The following is a 24,882-nucleotide window of genomic DNA, read 5'->3' on the forward strand; positions in this document are numbered from 1 at the left end:
AAATATAAGTAAGTAAATGAGTATGTAAACAAACACGTGAAGGGAGAAAAATGAAATTCCTGTTACCCCAAAAAAGTGACCGTACAAGAGTCTGCACAGGAGAATATGAGATTATACAAACAACGACAGCATTCCTATAACTAGGAAACTTGCAGATATATAGATAAAAGGGAAATATCAAATTCTGCTACATACCCAAGTTGTGAAAATCTTACAAATATATGTTATTTGTATTTCATTTTAATACATTTTTATTTTAATATTTGTATTTTAATGTATTTGTATTCCAATGGCTATAGTCTGTTAAAAATAGATTTGTATTTAAAATATTTGTATTTTAATAAATATAAGAACTTATCAAAGCACATTTTAATATTTTGTCTTTGTTATATTCTTCTATGCTTTTCAACATATTTTAAACAGTTTATAATTTTAAAACTGTAATGGAGAATAAAAATACAATAAAATGCATATATTGTAAATACACAAAATTATTGACACTTTGCCATAAAGGCAGGGCTACGTTTGTGTACACAGCATGCTACATAATTCCCTACGAGGAGTAGATACTTAATAAAATTTAGCTGCACTCATGACATCATACATAGGGAAAGCAACAGTACTCATACCTTCCTAAAAGAAGCTGGATATATCATTGCTACAATTTCTTAGCCACATTGCTATAGTAGGGTTGATAGGGCAATATTAAAATATCTTGTAGTTCTCGAATGCCTGTGGCTAGCTAATAATGTGTAGTCAGGGTGGCATACCAACTCAATTAGAAATTAATTTCTGAAAATGTGCCCAACAGAGAAGCACAAGCAAAGCACAAGGTGCCTCTGACAACATCGTCATGTCTATTGAGGAGTCTGGACACTTGCTGTACCAGTGCGGCCCCTAACACAGGCCTCAGCACCCCCTTGGAGCTTGGAAACAGAGGCTCACAGGTACCTTGCCAGATGTATAAGATCAGAGAAGCCATTTTACGAAGATATCCCAGTGGTTTATCTATCACTTGAAAGCCTCGGCTATAAAAAAGAATGTGATAAATCCAGGTGGTCCTCCGAGGAAAGAATAAGCATCTAATTAACACATCAAAATTTGTATTCATTTTCTATAAATACAAGTATAAAGAGAAATAGCATACTCTTTTTTTAAAAGGACACTTTCATAAAAATCACCTGTCTGATTTAACTGGACATGGGCTTGAATGTTTGAATTAAAATGAGTTTGAATATTTTAAATTTCTTATCTTCTACCTAATTTCAATCAGGAGATGGTAAGTCAGTTATCAGATATCTTAGGATTTTCTCAGTAAATATTAATTCTCTTCCATGGTAGCACTTTTCAAATCTCACCCTCTTCCAGCAGGTAAGATTTCTTGCCAAAGAGAGTTGACTGTGACTACTTTTTTCACATCAACTTTCCACACAGAAATGTGATGCTGCAGCTTATTTTACACTTTGCTTTCATTTTTTGGTGAAGCTTCAATTCTACACAATCTTTCTTCTGATCTCTATAATGAAAGTTCTGTTACGAACTGCAGAACACCAGAAATTTGTCTGCAAAACGATGCATCCTACTCAGAGAGCATAAAATGTTTCATCTTGAGTTTTGATGAAAAGCTTAGAAAACTGAAATTGATTCAGATGAAGCTACACTTTCCTGGTGAACCGCCCTAATTTCAAAGTTTCACTTTTATGGAGAGTGCATGAATTTGATAATCAGTAATTTCTAGGCATGTGGATTGAATGTTTAAAAGAATCAATACTATGCTTAGATAAAATTAGAAAATATGAAATAGGATCAAATGTATTTAAAGCTTGTAGTATTAATAATCCTAAACAAAAGACAAATAAGAGTTTGAGGATTAGCAGATACAAACTATTATATGTAAAATAGATAAATAACAATGTCCTACTTAGTAGAGGAACTATATTCAGTATCTTGTAATAACCTATAATAAAATATGAAAATAATATATATGTATCTATGTATAACTGAGTCATTTTGCTGTATACTAGGCTTCCCAGGCTGTGCTAGTGGTAAAGAACCCACCTGCCATTGCAGTAGACATAAAAATGTGGGTTTGATCCCTGGGTCAGGAAGACCCCTTGGAAGAGGGCATGGCAACCCATCCCATTATTCTTGCCTGAAAAATCCCATGGACAGAGGGGCCTAGTTGGCTACAGTCCATAGAATCACAAGAGTCAGACATGACCAAAGCAATTTTACAAGCATGCAGAAATTAACACAACATTATAAATCAACTATACTCCAATAAAAAATAAAGCAAAAAAAAATTAAAAAGACAAAGATACTTATGATCAGGAATTTGCTAATATAATTTATGATACTTGCAAAGGCTATTGCTTAAGATCATAGTACTCTTTAGACATTTTATTTTATCTCAGCAAGATTTAGCTCAAGAAATGCATACTAAATACTAAGATATTCAATATAATATATTCTATGAATAATTCAAAGATAGAAATATGGAGTCTGATTTATTTTGCCGAAATCTTGTTTCTTACATTTGTGAGTGTATTGTTGTTGCCCTTTATGATATCAGTGCCGAGAGGACAACTCCTTAATTTTATTATCCCTTAGAAAGACAGCTGTGAAGTTAACACCAGCTTTAGCAGGAAAATAAGAGAAAAAGAAAATAAAATTGTTTTAAAACTTCAGCCCTGTGCTTCCTATAAATAAATTATACAATTCAAATATGGTGATCTCTTAGTGAGTGATATTGATGAAGTCACGGGAATAAATAGAATGATCAACTATTTAAAAGACTGCTTCACTTTTGGTTCAGCAACAAAAGGTAAGGAGCCTAGAGGTTGTCACTTTTGTACATACTACCTGAGCAATCCTAGGAAAAAACTGAACCCCAGTGACTTTACTTGGACTCATCAGAGACTGAGGATTCAGGTCAAATCCCCACCTCAAAATCTGAAGAGATAGGGCAACACAGAGAATTACAGACTTGGTCAGTTTCTCGGCAGCAGGGACCAGTGGAGTGGTAAATGTCCTGGGATGCGATGGAAACTGAAGACTTACCGGAGGTCAGAGTGTAGACCAGCAAGAGAATGAGGACGTTCTGGGTGCAGATGACTTAAGGGAGGGTTCAGCATTTTCATGGTGTTTACCTCCAGGACTCCTACGAGTTTCACATGGAGAAGAGTACAGAAAATGATAAAAATAACAACAGCAACACAGAAATTTCAGAGTTTCTAGCAGTACCTTTCATTATGAAGCATGTGTGGAGAGAAGAAGGGGAGAGAAGTCATTTTGAAACAATCCCAGATGTTTACCCTACTTGAGGGAAGGAAGTTAGCCAACAAACATCAAAGTTATGGTTTTTCCAGTAGTCTTGAACAGGTGTGAGAGTTGGACCTTAAAGAGATCTGAGCACCAACGAAATGATGCTTTTAAATTGGGTTGCTGGGGAAGACTCTTGAGAGTCTCTTGAACTGCAAGGAGATCCAATCAGTCCATCCTAAAGGAGATCAGTCCTGGATATTCATTGGAAGGACTGATGTTGAAGCTGAAGCTCCAATACTTTGGCCACCTGATGCAAAGGGCTAACTCATTGGAAAAGACTGTCACTGGGAAAGATTGAAAGCAAATGGAGAAGGGGTTGGCAGAGAATGAGAAGGTTAGTTGGCACCCCGACTCTATGGACATGAATCTGAGCAAACTCTGGGAGATAGTGAAAGACAGGGGAGCTAGGCATGCTGCAGCCCACGGGGTCACAGAGAGTTGGACACAACTTAGCAACTGAACAAAAACAACAAAACACTTTAGTCTTTCTGCCTCAACTAAGCTGTTGGGGTGAAGGTGAGAATGAATAATGAAGTTCATAGCCAAACCAAACAAGGGCATCAAAACATTGACCTTTAAGAATAATATTACAGAGGGTTCCCCCTTTTACCTTACTATCATATCAACTGCTAATGGCCTATATCGAATGCAAAAAGATGAAAGAAAGCAAAAGGCATACAGATCGAGAATGAAGAAATTAAACTTTCTCTTTTTGGGCACATGACATGATTTTCTATATAGAAAATTCTAAGGAAATAGCAAATAAAAAACACCTGCAACTCATAAGTGATGACAGCAAGGTCAACAGTTACAACAGCAATATACAAAAGTTAATTGATTTCTTGTATAGGAAAATGAAAAATTGTAATTCGATATTAAAAACACATAGTATCAAAAAATTGTATACCTAGGTGTAAGTCTAATAAAATATTATTATTATATATATACATATACATATAAACTTTGATATAAAGAAAGATTTAAATTTATGGAAAGATGTTTCATTTTCTAGAATTGAAAGATTCAATATTAAGATATTGATTAGTTCCTAACTGGTTTACAAGTATATTACTATTACAAGTAAAATAGCTGTTCTATGGATAAGAACAAACTGATTCTTGTGTTTATATTGAGAAGCAAAAGATCTAAAATCCCTAACACAATACTGAAGAACAAAGCTGGAGGTCTGATGCTCCCAACCCTAAGGCATACAGTACACAGACAAAAATTAAGGCAGATTAGCATTGGAAAAAGCATGCATACATATGTCACTGGAGTAGAATAGAGACCCCAGAAACAAGGTGGGTCTTCTTAAAATATGTAATCAACTGATCTTTGACAAGGGTGCAAAAGGAATGCCAGAAAAAAAATGATCTCAATAAACGATGACTGAAAAATTGAGTCTAAAAAACAACAAAACACCTGCACATAGAACTTAGAAATTCACAGAAATTACCTCAAAAGGTATGACATACACGGATGCATATGATATAGATATATGAAATACAGTATCACAAAGCTTCTAGAAGAAACCATTGGAGAAAATCTACCTGACTTTGGGGTTGGTGATAAGTATTTAGATACAACAACAAAAGCATGATCCATAAAAGAAAAAATATATGTATATATGTATACTTAATTAAAAATTTTTGCTCTGCAAAGACATTCTTGAAAGAATGAAATGTGAAGCCACAGGCTAGGCAACTATATTTTCAAACCTCATATTTGATAAAGGACTTGAATTGAAGATAGAGCCAAAAAATTAACTTAAAAATGGGCAATGGTTCTGAACAAACACATCAGTGCAAAAGATACAGAGATAGCTAAATAAACATGTGCAAGATGCTCAACATCATTTTTCTTCAAGGAATTGCAAATTGAAACCATAATGGGGCATGACTAAATTCTATTAGAATAGCTAAAATTGAAAAAACTGACAAGACCAAATTCTGGTGAGGATGGGGAGAAACAGGAATGCTCATTCACTGCTGGTGGGCATACAGACGAGCATAGACACTCTGGAAGGCAATATGGTAGCTTCTCATAATTAGACATAATTGTCTTATACAACACAGCAACGGGCTCCAAAGTAATTCCCAATCTGATTTGAGAACTTAGGGCCATGCAAAACCTATACATTAATACTTATAGTAGATTTAATAATTGCCCCAACTAGAAGCAACCACAGAGAAGGCAATGGCACCTCACTCCAGTACTCTTGCCTGGGAAATCCCATGGATGGAGGAGCCTGGAAGGCTGTGACCATGGAGTCGCTGAGGGTCAGACATGACTGAGCAACTTCATTTTCACTTTTCACTTTCATACATTGGAGAAGGAAATGGCAACCCACTCCAGTGTTCTTGCCTGGAGAATTCCAGGGACGGCAGAGCCTGGTGGGCTGCCATCTATGGGGTCGCACAGAGTTGGACACGATGAAGTGACTTAGCAGCAGCAGCAGAAGCAACCAAGGTAGCCTTTAATAGGTGACAGGATAGGCCAGCTGTCATACATTGGAATACTAGCCAGTGATAAAAAGAAATGAGCCATCAAGCAATAAAAGACATTGAGGCATTTTAAATGGATATTAAAATGAAAGAATCCAGTATGAAAAAGCTACATACTGTATGATTCCAAAACGATGTGGCTACAAAAAAGAAAAACAAATATTGTATATATAAATATATTACATTTATATATAATAAATAATAAATTCATTACTGCTGAGCCACCCTTCAGAAAAGCGGCTCAGCAGTAAAGAATCTGCCTGCAATGCAGGAGCTGCAGGAGTCATGGGTTTAATCCCTGGGTTGAGAAGATCCTCTGGAGGAGGGCATGGCAACCCACTCCAGTATTCTTGTCTGGAGAACTCTATGGACAGAGGAGCTTGGCGGGCCACAGTCCATGGGGTCAAAGAGTCAGACAAGACTGAAGCTACTGAGAATGCACCACTGGAGCTACCGAGGGTGTGTGTGTGTGTGTGTGTGTGTGTGTGTGTGTGCGTGTTGCGTGAATTGAGAGTGGCCTAAAGAAATTATATCCTAGTAGTAGAGTCCATCTGATCATGATTTCTAACACCACATTTTAATAACATGTACCAAGATCACTTGGATGAATGAGATTAATTCTAGGACTAGACAGAAAATACTGAAAATGAGTTTAGAGCATTACAGGATTAAGAAATTAGGAAAATACTAAAAAAAAAAAAAAAATCCTATTGATGAGATAAACCTTTTTTTTTTTTTTCCCCATTCCAAGCATTTTGTTTACATTGAGCCAGGCACACTGCTAGCTTCTTGCACTGATTTTCTCTTTTAATTTCTACAATCAGCAGCTTCCAGACCTGCAAATTAGACAGTTTACCTAGATCATTATAAGGTACGTTACAGATTAGAAAGCAAAATTATAGTTCAAACAAATTATAAAGTTAGAAATCAGACAAAGATCTGCATAACTCACAGTTTATCTATTTCCAGATAAACCCAGAGGCTCTTGTATTAGAAATGGCCCATTCAGAATTGTTAAGGTATGTCTGTGATAGTAGTAAAAACAAGGAAGTGCAATACACTTTTTAAAGGTAAAACGAAATGTTCCTGTGACTTTAAGTTAGACATTCATTATTATTTTGGGGACAGCTTCCACATTTGTGACAATTCATGATGGACTGCCTTTTAACAAAATTCATCATATGATAAATTATGCCACAACACTGAAGTAAAAGAGTAATAACTGTTATTTCATAATAAAGAAGTATCGTAGGCACTGTAAAAATCTGATTCACTCATCCTGAGAAGCTATTGTACTCAAGACTATAAAAGGTTTAACACTAAAGACTGCAGTAACAATGACCAGCACAGCCAAGATCTCAGTAATGTAAGAAATATGTCCACTGATGCTTTCTCACAGAATATCAAACAAGTTTATTCAAAACTGGGTACTTACTCATGCAAATTAATGATAATTACAAAATAAATCATAACAGCATCCAGAAAATCTATACTCTTCTTAATATATTTGGTACATTATCCATATTTGATGGATAATGATTTTTCCAACTATCAGAAAATATGTACCACTTGACTTTAATGTTTGATATACGGTGGCATTTATTTATTTCCAAATTTCTTGAAGATTGTGAAAATGGGATGGTGAAAATAACCATGAGACTGTCTTCTGCACAATTGGCGTATCAATAGGGACAGCTGTTCTTCTCTGGATTTATGCCACCTATACAATTTTAATTGCATTCAAAAATAGTTTAAAGCGTTGCTGCTAGAAGCAAAACCAAACTCGCAGATCAGTTTTATGCAGATTCACTTGAACATTGTAGACTTTGCTTGTCAACAGCCATCCTCCATGTTTGACTTTACAAAATGTCTGCTTGATGATCACAGTAGTGAAAGCATCTATCGGTATTTAATTATTTGAACTTGAAACATGATTTAGCTGCATTCACCTGGATTTCATTTGCAAAAACATAGCGATATCGAGTGGCACTAGTGTAAAGAACTCACCTGCCCATGCAGGAGATATTAGAGATGTGAGGTTGACCCCTGGGTTGGGAAGATCCCATGGAGAGGGGCATGGCAACCCACTTGAGTATCCTTGCCTGGAGAATCCCATGGACAGAGCAGCCTGGTGGGCTACAGTCCACGGGGTCGCAAAGAGTCAGACAGGACTGAAGTGACTTAGCACCCCCACACAGATTAATTAAGATGAAACTCATTAATCACGATTTCAAAAGAGTTTGGTGGTACTTCTGTCCACACTTTGGGTCAGTGATATAACTTAATAGGGGGCTACCAAGGTCTTTTTTCTTTTATTTTAAATTATGAAATTACTGAGCTTTTAAATGCACAGTGATATGTCATATGATACTTATTTTCTTCTGCTTCTGTAGTACATTAAATGAAAAACAAACAAACAAAAAAAAACACACAAAAAAACCGTGCCGGGGATAAGAGTCATATGGACCTAATTTTGGTCATTTGAATCTTCTATCATCACCATTACTCTTCCAAATAATTGTTGCAATGGTTTATTTCCTCCGTGTAGAGAAGCCTCGTCTTCAGACTGTTATTTTTTATCCAATCACTTTCTTTTCCATAGACTTCAAGTTAGGGTTTTGCGTGAATGTGCTCCGTTATTAAGAGGGAATTGTCTCTGGGCACCCGGCCACGATGCTTGGAATGTCTGCAGATGGCCACACTGATTTTAACTGCTCTGCCACACAATGTACATTGTTTTAGTGCCAGGCTGTCATTGGGTGAAAATACCCTTAAACCCTTTGGCCTTTCTTATCTTTTGTTTCTCATTATTTTAAATCTCCATCGCACTCACAGGAGTTTCCTATAGTTCTAAAAAATGAGAAGCAACACACATACACGCACACACAAACCTTATAGACTCACATTTCTAAGTAAGGGTCTCCTTCTGAGGAATGCTATCTTTTTGTTAAGTGTACTTTTCTGCTTCTAAAAAAGTTTGAAATTTGATAAGAGTGAAAAAAGAACTGCTATGTTTACCTTAAAACAAATAGTAGGTGAGCTGTAACATTGCTCATGTTGGTCTACAAAGACTAGGTCTAACAACAGGAGGTGGAACATAAACTTACATCCTTATAAATCTTTATCTTCTGTTTAAAGAGCAAGCAGAGAAATGAAACTCTTTTTGAAAAGAGTTTAATTCCAGAAAAAAAAATGCTTTTTTTTTTTTTTTTCCCCAGTTGGTGCCTGTGTGTTCTTTACTTTGTGCCTGTGTTGTGTTCATTAATCTACTTATACAAACACTTAGATAGCTATTCTTTGTTACAATTCTTTTTTTGTTAAATATTCAGGTCAAATTACGAAAAGTAAAACTCTCGGAGAGAAAGCATCTATGTATTAAGGTTACAAGTAATCTTAAGTTATAAAACCAGCACCAGCCTCACCAATGTTCTGGCCTAGAACTGATTTTCAACTCCTCAGTTTCTTTGCTTATATCTCTGTTTTATGAAACTACTAGACTGTGAGAAATCTTGAAGGAAGTAACTGTGCGTTATTCACTAGCATAATCCCCACGTGGTCCAGAACACATTCTTAGCCATGAGGAAAATGCAGGCATTCAAGGTTTTAAAAAATAAAGTTAGCAAAGTGATTTTTTAAAGTCCATGTTAATTCAGCTCTGAAACCAAGTGGTGGAAAAAAAAAAAGTGAACTTTTTAGTGTTTCATATAAAATATTAAAGTACTCAGATAAAATTGTTAGAATTCCAGACAGAGAGTTAGATAATATCGGAACATAGTAAAGTCAAATTGAAGACTGGAACACAATGCTTCTAGCCACAACACATTTTAAAAATCATTTATAATACATTTATTCTAATAGAACATGCTTCCTCCTTTCATGTTTGAGTAGATGTTAAGGGAAAAACAAGTTAATATATAAAAGAAGTATTTGAAGAAATCAGGCCATCAAAAACATTAAGCTATCAAAGTTTCAGGTTTCTGGAAATCAAGAGAAAGTAACATCCTATAAATCAAAAAACTAATTATAAAAAGAAAATTGCAAAATATAGCAGGAGATCTACTCATGATTAATTTGGCATTTCTTCTTTGATTCAGATAAAAGTTTCTTTTGTAGTTCCGATTAAGCATCGTAAGATTAATGGCACACTTAGATAATACTTTTTTCAAACTCGTTCCTTTGGATATTAAGACCATTAAGGTGACCAGTAAATTGCTGAAAACTGATTATAGTCGCAGAAACACCTCATAACTGCAAACCTGAAGCGGCCCTTCTCTTCTCTCCCAGGTCTGTTTTCCTGTGGTTCTTCCTCTCCGCACTTCCTTGGTGGTCTCATCAGAGTCTCGGGTGCTACCCACATCTGGCAACTCCAGCTCCAGTCCAAAAGTCATGTCCTTAAAATGGCATTGCGTTTTCTTCTTCACCTGACTCCTAAAAACATCTTTTGTTTTTACCATCAAGCAGACAATCAGCCCTCTTATTTTTTGTGCCTTTTTCGTTCGCTAAGCAGCGTAAACCAGTCTGTCTATCATTCTTCCGCTGGTATTCACAGCCCCCTCCTTCCACTGCCCCTGCTGGGGTCTTTTCCATTTCTTTTACATTCTTTTCCTACCTACCTTCACTCTTTCCAAAGACCACTCTCTAATTTCAGCTGGAAAGACTGAACCAAAACAAAATGAAGTCTGTCTTTCCTTTCCACGTGAACCTTGAATGACTTTCCATTGTTTGTAAATTAGTCTCTTTGCAGTAACTTAAGAGAGGCCCCACTGTGTGGTTTCAGGCTGCCTCTCTCCTACTTCTTGATCTTGCTGCCTTCTCTCTCTCGTTTAAGAATGCTGAATTGCTTAATTGACAAATTCTCTTTCATCTCACTGCTATACTCTAAAGCCAGTAGCTCTCAGAGTAGGTCTACGGGCCAGCTGCCTCAGTGCTATCTTATAGTTTCCAAAGTAATTTCTGCTCCAATTCCTTGGACAGAAAGGAGATCAAACCAGTCAGTCCTAAAATTGGCCCTGAATATTGATTGGGAGGACTGATGCTGAAGCTGAAGCTCCAATACTTTGGCCACCTGATGTGAAGAACCGACTCATTGGAAAAGACCCTGATTCTGGGAAAGATTGAAGGCAGGAGAAGGGGATGACAGAGGATGAGATGGTTGGTTGGCATCACTGGCTCAAGGGACAAGAGTTTGAAAAAATTCTGGGAGATAGTGAAGGACAGATAAGCCTGGCCGTGCTGCAGTCCATAAGATCGCAAAGAATCGGACATGAGTGAGCAACTGAAGTCGGGCATGACTGAGCGACTTCACTTTCACTTTTCACTCTCATGCATTGGAGAAGGAAATGGCAACCCACTCCACTATTCTTGCCTGGAGAATCCCAGGGATGGGGGAGCCTGGTGGGCTGCCGTCTATGGGGTCGCACAAAGTCAGACACAACTGAAGCAACTTAGCAGCAGCAGCAGCAGCATCAGAGCAACTGAACAACAACAAATTCCTAATCAAATTGTTGTCTCCTCTTTTGGAGATCAGTGATCCTATTTCGAGACAAGGTTCCTGGGCCACGGTTTAGTTTTCAGGTACCCAGAATAACCCTTGGGCTAAGAACCATCCTGGCATTTCACAAGAAAACTGCATAAAGAAAGTGAGCGACTCAAAAAAATGTAACCAGATTTCACCAGCATTATATTTAATAATGCAGCTCTAATTTGAACTATTCAAGCAGGCAGCATTATTTCCATAAAAAAGTATAGTGCGAGGTGTGTAGGTGGAATCTTTCACTTTTAATTTCACTGGAGATGGCCCCAAAGAAAAGTTGCAGACTGTAGATGGGAAATAGAAACATTTAAAAAAATTGGATTAAAATTCATCAGTTAATTTCATCTAACATAGCACACTATGTTAGAAATAGCTTACTCTGAGTGACTCATGGTGTAACCATAAAAACATATATGGTGTGGAAAGATTTCTATCTGGAGAAGTAAAAATGATACAATTATTCATTTTCACCATGTTTAAGATGGCAGGCATTACAAAAAAGAAAAAAACAAACAAAAATTATATTGATCATTAATTCATTCTAGTATGAGTTGATTCATAACTCCCTGAAAGTGAAAGTCACTCAGTCTTGTTCAACTCTTTGTAGCCCCATGGACTATAGAGTCCAGGAATTCTCCAGGCCAGAATACTGGAGTGGGTAGCTGTTCCTTTCTCCAGGGGATCTTCCCAACACAGGGATCGAACTCAGGTCTCCTGCATTGCAGGTGGATTCTTTACCAACTGAGCTATCAGAGAAGCACAAGGCCACCACAAAAATATATTGAAGTCCGAACCCCCAGTGCTTCTTAATTACCTTATTTGGGATCTAGGTCTTTACAGATGTAATGAGTTAGGAGTGAGTGAAATCGCTCAGTCGTGTCCGACTCTTTGTAATCCCATGGACTGTAGTCTACCAAGCTTCTGTGTCCATGGGATTTTCCAGGCAGGAGTACTGGAGTGGGTTGCCATTTCCTTCAAATGAGGTCAAAGAAGAGGCAGGCTTCCCAGGAGGTGCTAGTAGTAAGGAACCCGCCTGCCAAAGCAGGAGACAAAAATGACTCGGGTTTGATCCTTGGGTTAGAAAGATCTCCTGGAGGAGGGCATGGCAACTCAATCCAGTATTCTTGCCTGGAGAATTCCAAAGACAGAGGAGCCTGGTGGGCTACAGTCCTTGGGGTCACAAAGAGTTGAATGTGAATACAGGACTAAGGCTAACTACGCATACCTGCTCAGTTGCTTCAGTCACATCTGACTCTTTACAACTCTATGGACTGTAAGCCACCAGGCTCTTCTGTCCATGGGATTCCCCAGGCAAGAACACCAGAGTGGGTTGCCATACCCTCCTCCAGGGGATCTTCCTGATTCAGGGATCTAAATTGCCTCTCTTATGTCTCCTCTGTTGGCAGGTGGGTTCTTTACCACTAGCGCCACGGGGGAAGCCGCAACACTGATAGTCGCTGTAATACAAATATTATGCACCTAAATGTCTGTGAGGTGCATAACTATAGTATGCATTTGAAAAGCTTTACAGCTTTTAATAAAAAAGACAAATATTTTAATAAGGAAATAGATATCAACAAATCTTAAAAGGTAAATTTCTGTGGCTTATTTTAAAATGTATGTGACAGAGAATAGTATAGAAACCAAGAACATAGATTTTAGAACAGACTGGGTGAATCTGCCCACAGATCCCAGCTAACAGAGGATCCATCATTTTACTATGAGTCCAACACAAGCTTTCAAGGATTGCCAGAGTGTGGGAACAGAGGTGTCAAGAATCACACATCAGCTCTGAAATGCTTCCAGCTCGAAGTGCTGTGTTCTCATGTCGCTCAAGTATAATCACCTCCTAGAGGGTGCAGAAGTCTATTCCTCCAAGCTCTAAAAGGAAAGAAGAACCCAAATACTGATGAGTTCAGTAATCTTTGTCTCAACAAGAAGATACAATTATCCTACGTACTTGACAAGAATTGTATGTAGGCGCCTCCAATATATATTACTCTGTGTGTGTGTGTGTGTGTGTGTGTGTGTGTGTGTACTAGTGCTTAGTCACTCAGTCATGTCTGACTCTTTGTGACCCCATGGACTGTAGCCCACCAGTCTTCTCTGTCCATGGGATTCTCCAGGTAAGAATACTGGAGTGGGTTGCCATTTCCTTCTCCCGTGCATGGAAGTGAAAAGTGAAAGTGAAATCGCTCAGTCGTGTCCAACCCTTAGTGACCCCATGGACTGCAGCCCACCAGTCTTTTTTGTCCATGGGATTCTCCAGGCAAGAATACTGGAGTGGGCTGCCATTTCCTTCTCCAGCAGATTTTTCTGACCTAGGGACTGAAACTGCATCTACTGCATTGAAGACAGATTCTTTACCTGCTGAGTGATGGGGGATGCCCAGTACTATAATTATTTAATATATCCCAGGAGATATTATGGAATATATGTAGTATCATAGGGGTTCAGTCAACTCAGTTCAGTTATTCATTAATATCTGACTCTTCGCAACCCCATGGACTGCAGCACGCCAGGCCTCCCTGTCCGTCACCAATACCCAGAGTGTGCTCAAACTCATGTCCATCAAGTCGGTGATGCCATCCAACCATTTCATCCTCTGTTGCCCCCTTCTCCTCCTGCCTTCAATCTTTCCCAGCACCAGGGTCTTTTCCAGTGAGTCAGTTCTTCACATCAGGTGGCCAAAGTATTGGAGTTTCAGCTTCAACATCAGTCCTTCCAATGAGTATTGAAGATTGATTTCCTTTAGAATTCAATGCTTTGATCTCCTTGCAGTTCAACGGACTCTCAAGAGTCTTCTCCAACACCACAGTTCAAAAGCATCAGTTCTTCAGTGCTGATCTTTCTCTATGGTCCAACTCTCATACCCATACATGACCACTGGAAAAACCACAGCCTTGACTAGACAGAACTTTGTTGGCAAAGTAGTCTCTGCTTTTTAATATGCTATCTAGGTTGGTCCTAGCTTCTCTTCCAAGGAGTAAGTGTCTTTTAATTTCATGGCTACAGTCACCATCTGCAGTGATTTCCAACCCCAAGAACATAAAGTCTCTCACTGTTTCCATTGTCTCCTCACCTATTTGCCATGAAGTGATGGGACAAGATGCCATGATCTTAGTTTTCTCAGTGTTGAGCTTTAAGCCAGATTTTTCACTGTCCTCTTTCACTTTCATCAAGAGGCTCTTTAGTTTTTCTTTGCTTTCTGCCATAAGGGTGATGTCTCATCTGCATATCTGAGGTTATTGATATTTCTTCCTGCAATCTGACTGGCTTGTGCTTCATCCAGCCCAGCATTATGGGGGTATACACACAAATACAAATACACACACACATACCCTACACAACCCAAACAGTAATGCAGTTTTACTGAAAAAAGTTCAAAGACCAAGAGTATAATTCTAGCTCTCATTTCCAGAATGTCTTAGGAGAAAAAACTTAGCCTCTCAGTATCTCAGTCCTCTCCAGGTATTGAGTAAGGAAAGCAAAGAAGAAGCAAATATATCTAATATTCAGAATCTTTATTTGAATTCTGTGTTTAAACTTATTTCCTGAATGACTCTTGGTGACTTACCTAAACATTCTGAACCCTAGTTTGTTTAATTATAAAATGGAGATATAGCACATGCATGAATGGTTGCTATAAGCATCAAATAAAGTGCACTCTGTGTTTCACAAGGTGTTTTGAGTTTCCAAGTTATTATCAAGTATTAGGAATAACGCTTACTTCACATTGTCTGAGGCTGAAGTAAGGTAACACAGGTGATATTACAAGGGCAGCCCTTGGTGTATGGTATCCCTCAGTCCTCAGCGATCAGATGTCCTAATCACACCTTCACAATGCACTCTGTAATAGGTTGCTTCATATAAGACGATTACCATCAGATTGATTCAGATGGCAATGTCTAACAGCTTGTGCGGATAAGGGCAATACATCTATGGCAAACAGGAAAAAACAATGAATACATTTCACAAACATAGATTCTACCCACTAAATTTCTAATCAGTGAGAAGAACCATTAATGTATGAGATGTGACAGTCACATTAAGAACATTCATTTACTGGCATAGCCCATGCTTGATAAGAAGCAGAAAATAAAGTAAACATGAAGACTGTAGTAGCAATCATCTCAACTCCTTTCACACTATGGCTACCACTTAGAGTTCTTGCTGTATGATCTTTGAGATATTTATGCTTCAGTGCATAATAGCTTTTAAAGTGTGATCATAATGTTTATGCTGTTTTTGTTAGATAACTTTTGAAAGGGCTTCCTTGATGGTTCCGTGGAAAAGAAGCTGCCTGTAATGTAGGAAACAGAGGAGACATAAGTTTGATCCCTGAGTCGGGAAGATCCCTTGGAGGAGAAAATGGGAATCCACTTCAGTATTCTTGCCTGGAAAATTGCTTGGACAGAGGAACCTGGCGGGCTATAGTCCACGGAATCGCAAGAGTTGGACATGACTGAGTGAGTAAGCCACCACAAAAACTGAAGGCTAGTGTCTCGGAAATCTCAACATCAGATGAGACAGCAGAAGGAAAATTAAAATAAAATCATACTGGACTAAAGAAATGAAGCAGAAAACTGAGGATTCCAAATATCTTCCTTGATCATGCTATCGAAAAGAAATCGAGAGCTTGCATTTTGAAAACAAGATTTAGTAAAACGATTATTTTCAGAGGCATCATTACACACATAAGTGAAATTCAAATATCTCAACCCTCCATGCATTATTTTGCATCACTGAAAGGAATTCTGAGATGGATGTAATCTGCCATAATGAATGAGCAACAGTTCTGATTATCAAAGCAGAGCAGGTAAGGGAAAGCATTTCAAAAACAGCCCCAGTTACTTGTGATGATAAGAGATATCTGAAGAAAATCATAGAGACAAGATGATGATCTCATCCAGGAGGATGCTTTATAAGAGTTTTATGTATAACAGATGTCTACATTTAGCCTTAGAGAAGAGACTGCAAGGTGGAAAGTGTGTTCCCTGACAGTTCCACAAGTCACCCAGAAATGGATATGCTGACTGTAAATGTTAACAGTAAACAGGGAATACCATCATAGGAAGAAACAAGCTTTAGGGTATAGGGTTTAAGCAAGCCCTCTGAAAAGAATCCTGCTTCTTCTTTACCTTCTGGACATCACTCAATACTGCTTTCTTTTCAAATGTCTGGCAATACTTGTTGATGCTCAGAAGGGCTGCAGGAATACCTCTGAATGTGCAAGGGTCAAGCTGGTATGGCGGTTTAGTCACTAGGCTCTGTCCAACTCTTGTGACCCGGTGGACTGTAGCCCACCAGGCTCCCCCTGTCCATGGGATTTCCCAGGCAAATACTGGAGTGGGTAACTATTTCCTTCTCCAGGGGATCTTCCTGACCCAGGGATTGAACCTGGGTCTTCTGCATTGCAGGTAAATTCTTTATCTGCTGGGCTACCAGGGAAGCCCTCAGCAACTATTATTCTACTAACACTGAAATACAGACCGGAAGCAATGAGCACACTGAGGATTTTTCTAAGCTCTCAGTTACCTCTGGGTCTCATATTGACTGGATTTTTGCCATTTCTTTTAAAGTATGTGAACTTCTTGCAAGACCAGAGGAAAAGCTCATTGAAAGGAACTCTTCACTCCCCCTGGGCACCACATGACTGAGACTACAAGTCTTAATAATGAATCACACTCTCTTCACTGCAATTCAAAGACCCAGCATGCATGCAAGTCAGAATGACTTTGGGCGAATGAACTAGATTAATCACTATTGACTTGTAAGAATACCAAGAATCATCTGACCCCAGGAGGGTTGTCAGAATTATAGTTGGTGACAAATTTGAGGGTAACTTTGTTTATAGAAACCATGCAAAATGTCTGGGCTGTTTGAGGGAGGTTCTATATAGGTCAGTTAATGTATAAAGAGACAGAATGTTAGGATAAGCTATTCCAAATGCATACACGTGAATATCTGCATGTTCAGTAAGAATGATACAATGAAATATGTAAGTGATGGTGTAGTTTTTCACAACAAATCTGAAGCCTATTGAGTATTTAAGAGACTTGATGAAAAAATATTTAGTGAATCAGACACTATAAAAAGTTATATGAAAAGACAAAAAAACTGTACAAGCCAAGCGCTGTAAATATCTTCCAAATAGAAAAAGAAAAGAATACACCAGTCATCAGAATATTTTTATGAAAATTCAATTTTTAAAGGTAAAAGAGGAATGTGCAACAGTTGCTTATGTTAATAAGCGGGAATTCTTTCTCAGTCATAAGCAACTATACCCCAAAGATAATATTATCTTCATGAATAAGTCAATCAAAATTATCAATAACTAATGGTCAGTTTCACCATCAGTTGTAACTATTCAAAGTTGATGCAGATATTTGAGAGCCAAATATAGTTGCTTTGTGTGTTGCCTGAAGAATATACGTGTGTGTGTGTTCAGTCGCTTCAGTCGTGTCCAACTCTACGACACTATGGATTATAGCCCGCCAGGCTCCTCTGTCCATGGGATTTCCCAGGCAAGAGTACTGGAGTGGGTTGCATTTCCTCCTCCAGGGGATCGTCCCCACCCAGGGTTCGAAGCCATGTGTCCTGCATCTCCTGTATTACATGTGTATTCTTTACCGCTGAGCCACCAGGAAAGCCCAGAGAATATATAGAAAAGACAATTATCCTCAATGGCTATGCCCTAGATACAAATCAAGATTTAGTTAGGTCCTCTGAACTTGCACAACCCAGCTTTATACATGTCATTTCCATTTAACAATAAAATGCTGTGTGCGCTTCCAATTTTGCGATTTGATGGATCATATAACACCCATTCACAGAGGACAGTTAAGTTGAATAGTCACTTGATTACGTGTGCCACTGGGATGAGATGGAGAATACAGGATTGAGCTTTCTTATTTGCTGCTGACACTTTGAGTCCTTAGATCCAAGAGGCAAGGTCCCTTGCACTATGATCTAGGACTGGTAGAGGGTTTTCTTGCTCCCCGTCCCAGTGGTCACTGAGTCAGGGCAGCCTACTGAGAAGTGCCTCTTTCTTTATGCCAGGCAGTGCAAGGTACAGATTCTATCCTAGGCCAGGAAGATTCCCCTGGCCTACCCATTCCAGTATTCTTACCTGGGAAATCCCATGGACAGAGGAGCCTGGTGGGCTACAGTCCATAGGGTCACAGAGTGTTGGACACGACTCAGCGACTGAGCAGCAGCAAGGTACAGAAAATTGTCCAACAGAATATTCTTAAATTTCCCAGATCACTGAATCCGTGGCAGGAACCTCTCCAGTATGACACCGCCCTGGACTTAAGACGGTATTTATATCTTCTGACATATATTCTTACTAGGGTTTGTTCCATCCTACCCCCAGGCCCAACTACTAGCACAGTATCATCCATGAACAGACAGCACTGTATGCTATGTGCTACTAAGACAGTTGCAGGACTCACAATCTACATTAACCAGGAAAGCAGGGAAGTTGACATTATTCTGATGTAAGAAAAAGTAATTAGATTTCCGTTCATGGCTGATGAGACAAAATGATCTATCTTTCTCACAGGGATTTGAAAATAAAGCATGGTGCTAGGTCAATAGTTATATTTTCAATAATCCCTGGTCATTCTGCAAGGCCCACCTGATTTTTCCACTGGACAGACACGCCGGTCTTATAGAAACACGTGACCGCTGAATGCCTCAAGGCTTTGATGTGGGCACTAAGGTCTTTTGTGCCATCATGGATGCAAAAATGGGGATTGGACAGTGAAAATAGACAGTTTAAGGGCTTTCACTTCACCCTTTCTAGCATAATAACTCTTCATATACCTGGTAACTACTGTGGCAGTTCTCTGTGTTACTAAATGAGTTGTCTCTCAGGTTCTCCCTCCCTGCGGTCTTTGTCTAAAGGCATCTGGAGACATCTACCCAAAGGACTGCGTTAGTAATATTGCAGTGAAAGTCTAGAGTTAGCAAGTTTATTCTGTCTCTGTTCTTCAGCTAATCAGCTGAGATTCCACCAAGATCTATCGCTCAGAGTAGAAAGATATGGACGTCAGGCAGCAAATTGGTTCTTGGACCAAGTCCCCCTCTCGGGGGTCCAACTGAACCACCAGCCATCCTGTGGTTATTGTCCCAATTTTATAATGAGAGAAGTGGGCTGTCATAAGGGTTCTTCCTTACGTAAGGCAACTTCCTGTCACTCAATGGGCAGCAGCTTTGTGAACTGACTTCGATTAGAAACTCAGCAAGTGGCCATCAATCCTCACCAAGGCAACTCAAGACAATTTCAACCCGAAGACATCGAACTGTCCAATTTTATGTGTCAAACAGGACCTCAAGGGGCTATTCATCTTTGTCACTCCTAGGGATTTGTGATGAATCAGCCACAGCCACAGGCATCCTTGGCTTAGCATGGTGATTGGACAAAACTTACCTGCTAGTGAAGCAAGGACATCTGGCCTCTATTGCTATGGGATCACTGTTGCAAGAAGAGGTCTGATGCAGCAAAACAAAATTAAACTACAAACAAACAAGTACTCCCAACAGGAGAAAAAAACAGTATTAAAGAATTGCTCATAAACTCCATTTTCTTAAAATGTTATTTTCTTAGATCTTGTAATGTTAGTCTTATTTGACTGCTTTAAAAATGTTGCATGATTGTGGTTATTTTTATCCTTCTAAATCAGTTTTGCATTTTTTCATGTATAATATTGCAACTTTTGCTTGAAGGAGTCCAAAATTTTATAAGTCACAGAACTCACAAAAGCTTGCTCCATTCCCAAATTTAGTTTGATAGCAACATCATCCTGTGCCACCCATGGCCCCTGGAAAATGTATGTTACTGCACTTTCAAGCCCTGGTGACGGAGGCATTGTCCAGCTTGGGCAGGCATGTGGTGGGGATAGACAGGCAGGAAGGGTGACTGAGAAGTTTTATAAAATTAATTGACGCTAACTTTTCTTTCTGCTAGAGCTTTGGTTCTTTTCTCTAATGCAGGGGCCAAAAAGTCTTCATGTAAAGCACCAGATAGTAAATGCTTTGGGTTTTGTGAACCATACAGTCTTCATTGTAATTATATAGCTTTGCCATTTCTGTCCAAAAGCATGCATAGATCATGCCTAATATGGACATCGCTGAGTTCCAATAACGCTTTATTTACAAAAACAAGCTAGCTGGTCTGACTTGGCCCATGGGCTGACCTGGGACAGAGAGAATGCCCAGCAGTGCTAGCTACTAAATGCCGTTGATTGAGATGAATCAGACTTAACTAGCTAAACTAGTAATCTAGCAATGCCACTCCCAGAGACTTGAGCAAGGATATGAAATCCTTGCTTCCAGGCGAGTATCTCTACATCTTCTCTTAATCTTTCTTGGTCTGTACTTCTCAGAACCCACTCCAAAATGTTTCCCAGTTTCCTGCTAATTCAAACTGAAGATGGTCTAGAACTCTTTTCGTATAGAAAGACTTTTGTCTCAGAGGAGACCCTGTCTGGTATTTCTGGGCTTTGCTGGGATCTGACTTCACTGTGGGCTGGGGATCCACAAATCTGGTGGGAAGAGACATCCCCAAGTCTAGTGGGGCAACTGCTCCAGGTACGATCACTTTCATGCTGGGGAAGCCTGGCTCCTCTGTTCAGTGGGGAGAAGTTGCATTAGCAGACAGGGCCCCTATAAGAAAACTTAAGGCTTCAAAGTTCTTAGCCTCAACTCCACCTACTCAAGTGCGTGTGTGTGTTCCTTAGTCATGTCTGACTCTCTGTGACCCCATGGACTGCAGCCCACCAGGCTCCTCTGTCTGTGGAATTATCCAGGCAAGAATACTGGAGTGGGTTGCTGTATTCTCCGAGGAATACTGGATTCTCTTCTCCAGGGGGTCTTCCATGCCCCATCCGAAGTCACAGGAGCACCCCATTCCTCTAAGATCTCTTACTTTAGTACAAGAATCCTAAGGTCCATTCATCTATTCTGCAACTCCATGACAACTGCCATTGAGACCTGGGCTTAATTTCCAGCCCTGCCTTCTGTGTGGCTGCAGAAGGTTAAATTCATCTTTAAAGCCCTCCTGGTGGCCCTCTGTGTGTACCGTCCATTCTCTGACTTGGACGTCTGTTCAAGACTTTCCGTTGGTCCATTTCTCTGTGTGCATTTTCTAAGGTCTTTAGAAATAGCCAGGCTACGCTCTGCTGATGGCTCTGATGACTAGAGCTAAGTGACTCTGAGTCACCGCCATTTCCTCTAAGAACACCGTGTCCTCCACCTGCCCTCGTGACACCACCGTCTGCCACAGATCAGCATGTCCCGTCGTCAAGGTGACGATTAGTGCACTCATCAATTGCGTGAGTAAGCCAGCCACAAAATGCCACTCTGAGCTTCCTTTTCCCGAGGCCATTCCTAGTAAACAGTGTCTATACCAAAGTCCTGGAAGAAATCAATGTGCTCTCAGGAGGGGAATTAAGGAGATCCAATAGAATTTAATGAAATGGCACATCTATTTAGCTAACCATGGATGATAAGAGCCCCTATATCAGTAATGGGGAGGCATCACTGCTATAGGTTTAAAAATGCTAGGAGAGCATCGGCTGGACCCAAGAGATCAGGAGCTGTGGGTTCTGCTGGGATGCTGACCAGTAGAAGTTGTGCTTTTGGTGGAAGGATGCGACCATAAGCAAAGCGCAAGATGACAAAACCAGGAGAATAAGCATCCTGGCTGTTTTCTGTCGCCTGCATTTTTTTCCTACAGCCTATTGACTGACACCATCAAAAGACAAAGAAAGAGGAAGATGGGTTGATTCTACCCACAGAGGGAGCTTCATAGAGTAGCACATAGGCAGAAAAAGGGTGAAGTGAAACTGGAAGGGTAGAATTACAATTCCAGCACAGAGATCTTCTATTTCAGTTAAGATCCTAATATTCTACCAGTATCAAGTCTTTGTACATAAATATCACTTGCTATTTGCTTATAAAAGCAAGCATCTATAAAGTATGTGTTCACCATAGGTATTTACTAACTTATGATAGCTCAGATGATTACTTTGACCTCTATAAAATAGTCAGAGTAGAGAATTCCAGAAATAGCGGTTTAATGCCTAAAATTGTCCAAATGGGTGTGCAACATGTTTTACATATTATCTAGAACAGGTAAAAGGAAAGCTTACTATTTCTATTAAGGAACAACTACATTTCAGAATAGGAAACAGGATATGCATTGTTACTCTTTGGTAGCTAAGTAGCGTCCGACTCTTTGAGACCCGGTAGACTGCAGCACGCTAGGCTTCCCTATCCTTCACCACCTCCTGGAGATGCTCAAATTCATGTCCATGGAGTTGGTGAAGCTATTCAACCATCTCATCCTGTTACCCCCACTTTTCTCTTGTTCTTGATCTTTCCCAGCATCACAAGAATATTCAGAAGACTCTGTTCCAGGGCTAGTATTCCCTCAACCTAAAGTGCTTGCTATGAATTTGCGACATATTATCAGTGGACAATCATCATTATTTATAATCCACGGAACCTAAAGGATTAAATCATTTGCAAAACACAACATTACTATATAATCCAAGAGGACTTTGGAGAAAGTACTTTTACTTATTGGCTGTTATATCAGATAATCGTGCCATGAGGGGAAAAATGTTTTCAGTGGGTATCTGAATATCAACAGTGACTAGTAATACCAAGGGAATTCTATGATGACTGTTTAAATAGAAGTCTGACTATTAAAGACAAGAATAAGGGGGATGTTACTTTAGAATTAATTGGTAGCTTTCCTATTGAAAATGAAATAGTTAAGACATGCTAGATTTGTATAATAAGCTTTTTTTTTTTTCTTTCCTCTTACAAATACCGTAATCCATATACTGGCAATAGGGCTTCTGCTGACACTTAGTAACTCACCTGGATGTTTCTCGATGTCCAGTATGTTTTAGAAACTAATATTCCTACAGGGATTTTGTTGTTGTTGTTGAATTGTTAAGTCATGCCCAACTCTTTGCAACCTCATGGACTGTGTAGCCTGCCAGGCTCCTGTGCCCATGGGATTTCCCAGGCAAGAATACTGGAGTGGGTTGTCATTTCCTTCTCGAGGGGATCTTCCTGACTCAGGGATCAAACTCGTGTCTCTGGCATTGGCAGATGTATTCTTTACTGCTCAGCCACCAGGGAAGTCCTATAGAGGGATAAGAAAACTCACTGTTATCCAGTTATTAACTCTGCCATTTAGAAGACCTTCACAAAATCGATTTCTGGTGATGGGGAGGCTGTTTACAGCTCCAGAAAATTAGATCAGCAGGAAGGAATTTGAGTTCCTTTAGATAATCCAAAGGGACAAGTAAGACCTGAATGACATCTTCGACAGGGGTGGGGGAACTTAACATCCTCTTGGAGTGGTTTTCCTTCTCCTCTCAGAGCCTGGATGGAGGATGCCATCACATAATGGAAATTCCCAGATGTCGAGCTGCAGGAGGTCTCGTTAATTCATTCAGGTGGCTAAGCTCATGACTTGTCATGTCACAGTTTCTATTCTGGGGATGGATCCATACATGTTCAGAGGTTCCCAGTTCTGTTCCTTGTATGCTGTGCATACCTGCATGCCCAGTTGTGTACCACTTTTTGAGATCCCGTGGACTGTAGCCCACCAGTCTCCTCTGTCTATGGAATTTCCCAAGCAGGGATACTAGAGTGGGTTGCCATTTCCTTCTCCAGAGAGTCTTCCTGAACCAGGGATCGAACCCAAGTCTTTTCTGTTTCCTGCATTGACAGGTGGATTCTTCACCACTCTGCCTTCCGGGAAGCTGGGCGTTCTCTAACTCAAGGATTGGCAACACTGCAGAACAGTGCTTTCACTCCCAGGAGGACTGAGAAAGGACCAGAAAAGGGCAGATCATTTTCTCTCTCTGGAAAGGGATGTGGGAATATGTTGAATGAGTGGGAGCTGTTCATCCTGGTTTAGAACAAGGCCATCTGTTTTCTCCCTCTTCAGGATATAGCTGTTCTCCAGGGAAGCAGAAAGGAACTGGAGCTATGTCAGAAGCATCCTTCTCTTCATCATTCTCACTAAGCCAGAGTTTACTATGCTTTCTCTTGGTACCTCTTTTCTCTGCTTCCTACTCTTGCCCTGCCTACCATCCACCTTTATCCACCCTTGAAGAATACAGACCACTGGGGTCATTGAGCTCTGCCATGGCTACAACCAGGACCATACAAGACATTAGACTCTTTCAAGCTGTTTTGGCTAAAATGAAACAAAACAGCAAAGAGCCACTGGCAAGTTTTGAAAAAGCAATCTGTCAGAATCTGAGGTTGTTTCAAAACCATCCAGTCCCTCCATCTCTGTGTCGGGAGCTGTAGCGTTTTCTCATCCTTCATCATCCCATTGTTTCACTTCCTGAATAACCCTCTCAGGATGTACTGACTTCCTTGTTTCTTCAAGCCCTGATGGCTCCTCCCCTTCCATGACTTACAGCGACATTTAAGCTCAGCTTCCATCACTGTCTTATTTCATTGACATTACTTATCTCACAT

The sequence above is a fragment of the Ovis aries genome, chromosome 10, assembly GCF_016772045.2.
Source record: "Ovis aries strain OAR_USU_Benz2616 breed Rambouillet chromosome 10, ARS-UI_Ramb_v3.0, whole genome shotgun sequence".
Classification (NCBI taxonomy): domain Eukaryota; kingdom Metazoa; phylum Chordata; class Mammalia; order Artiodactyla; family Bovidae; genus Ovis; species Ovis aries.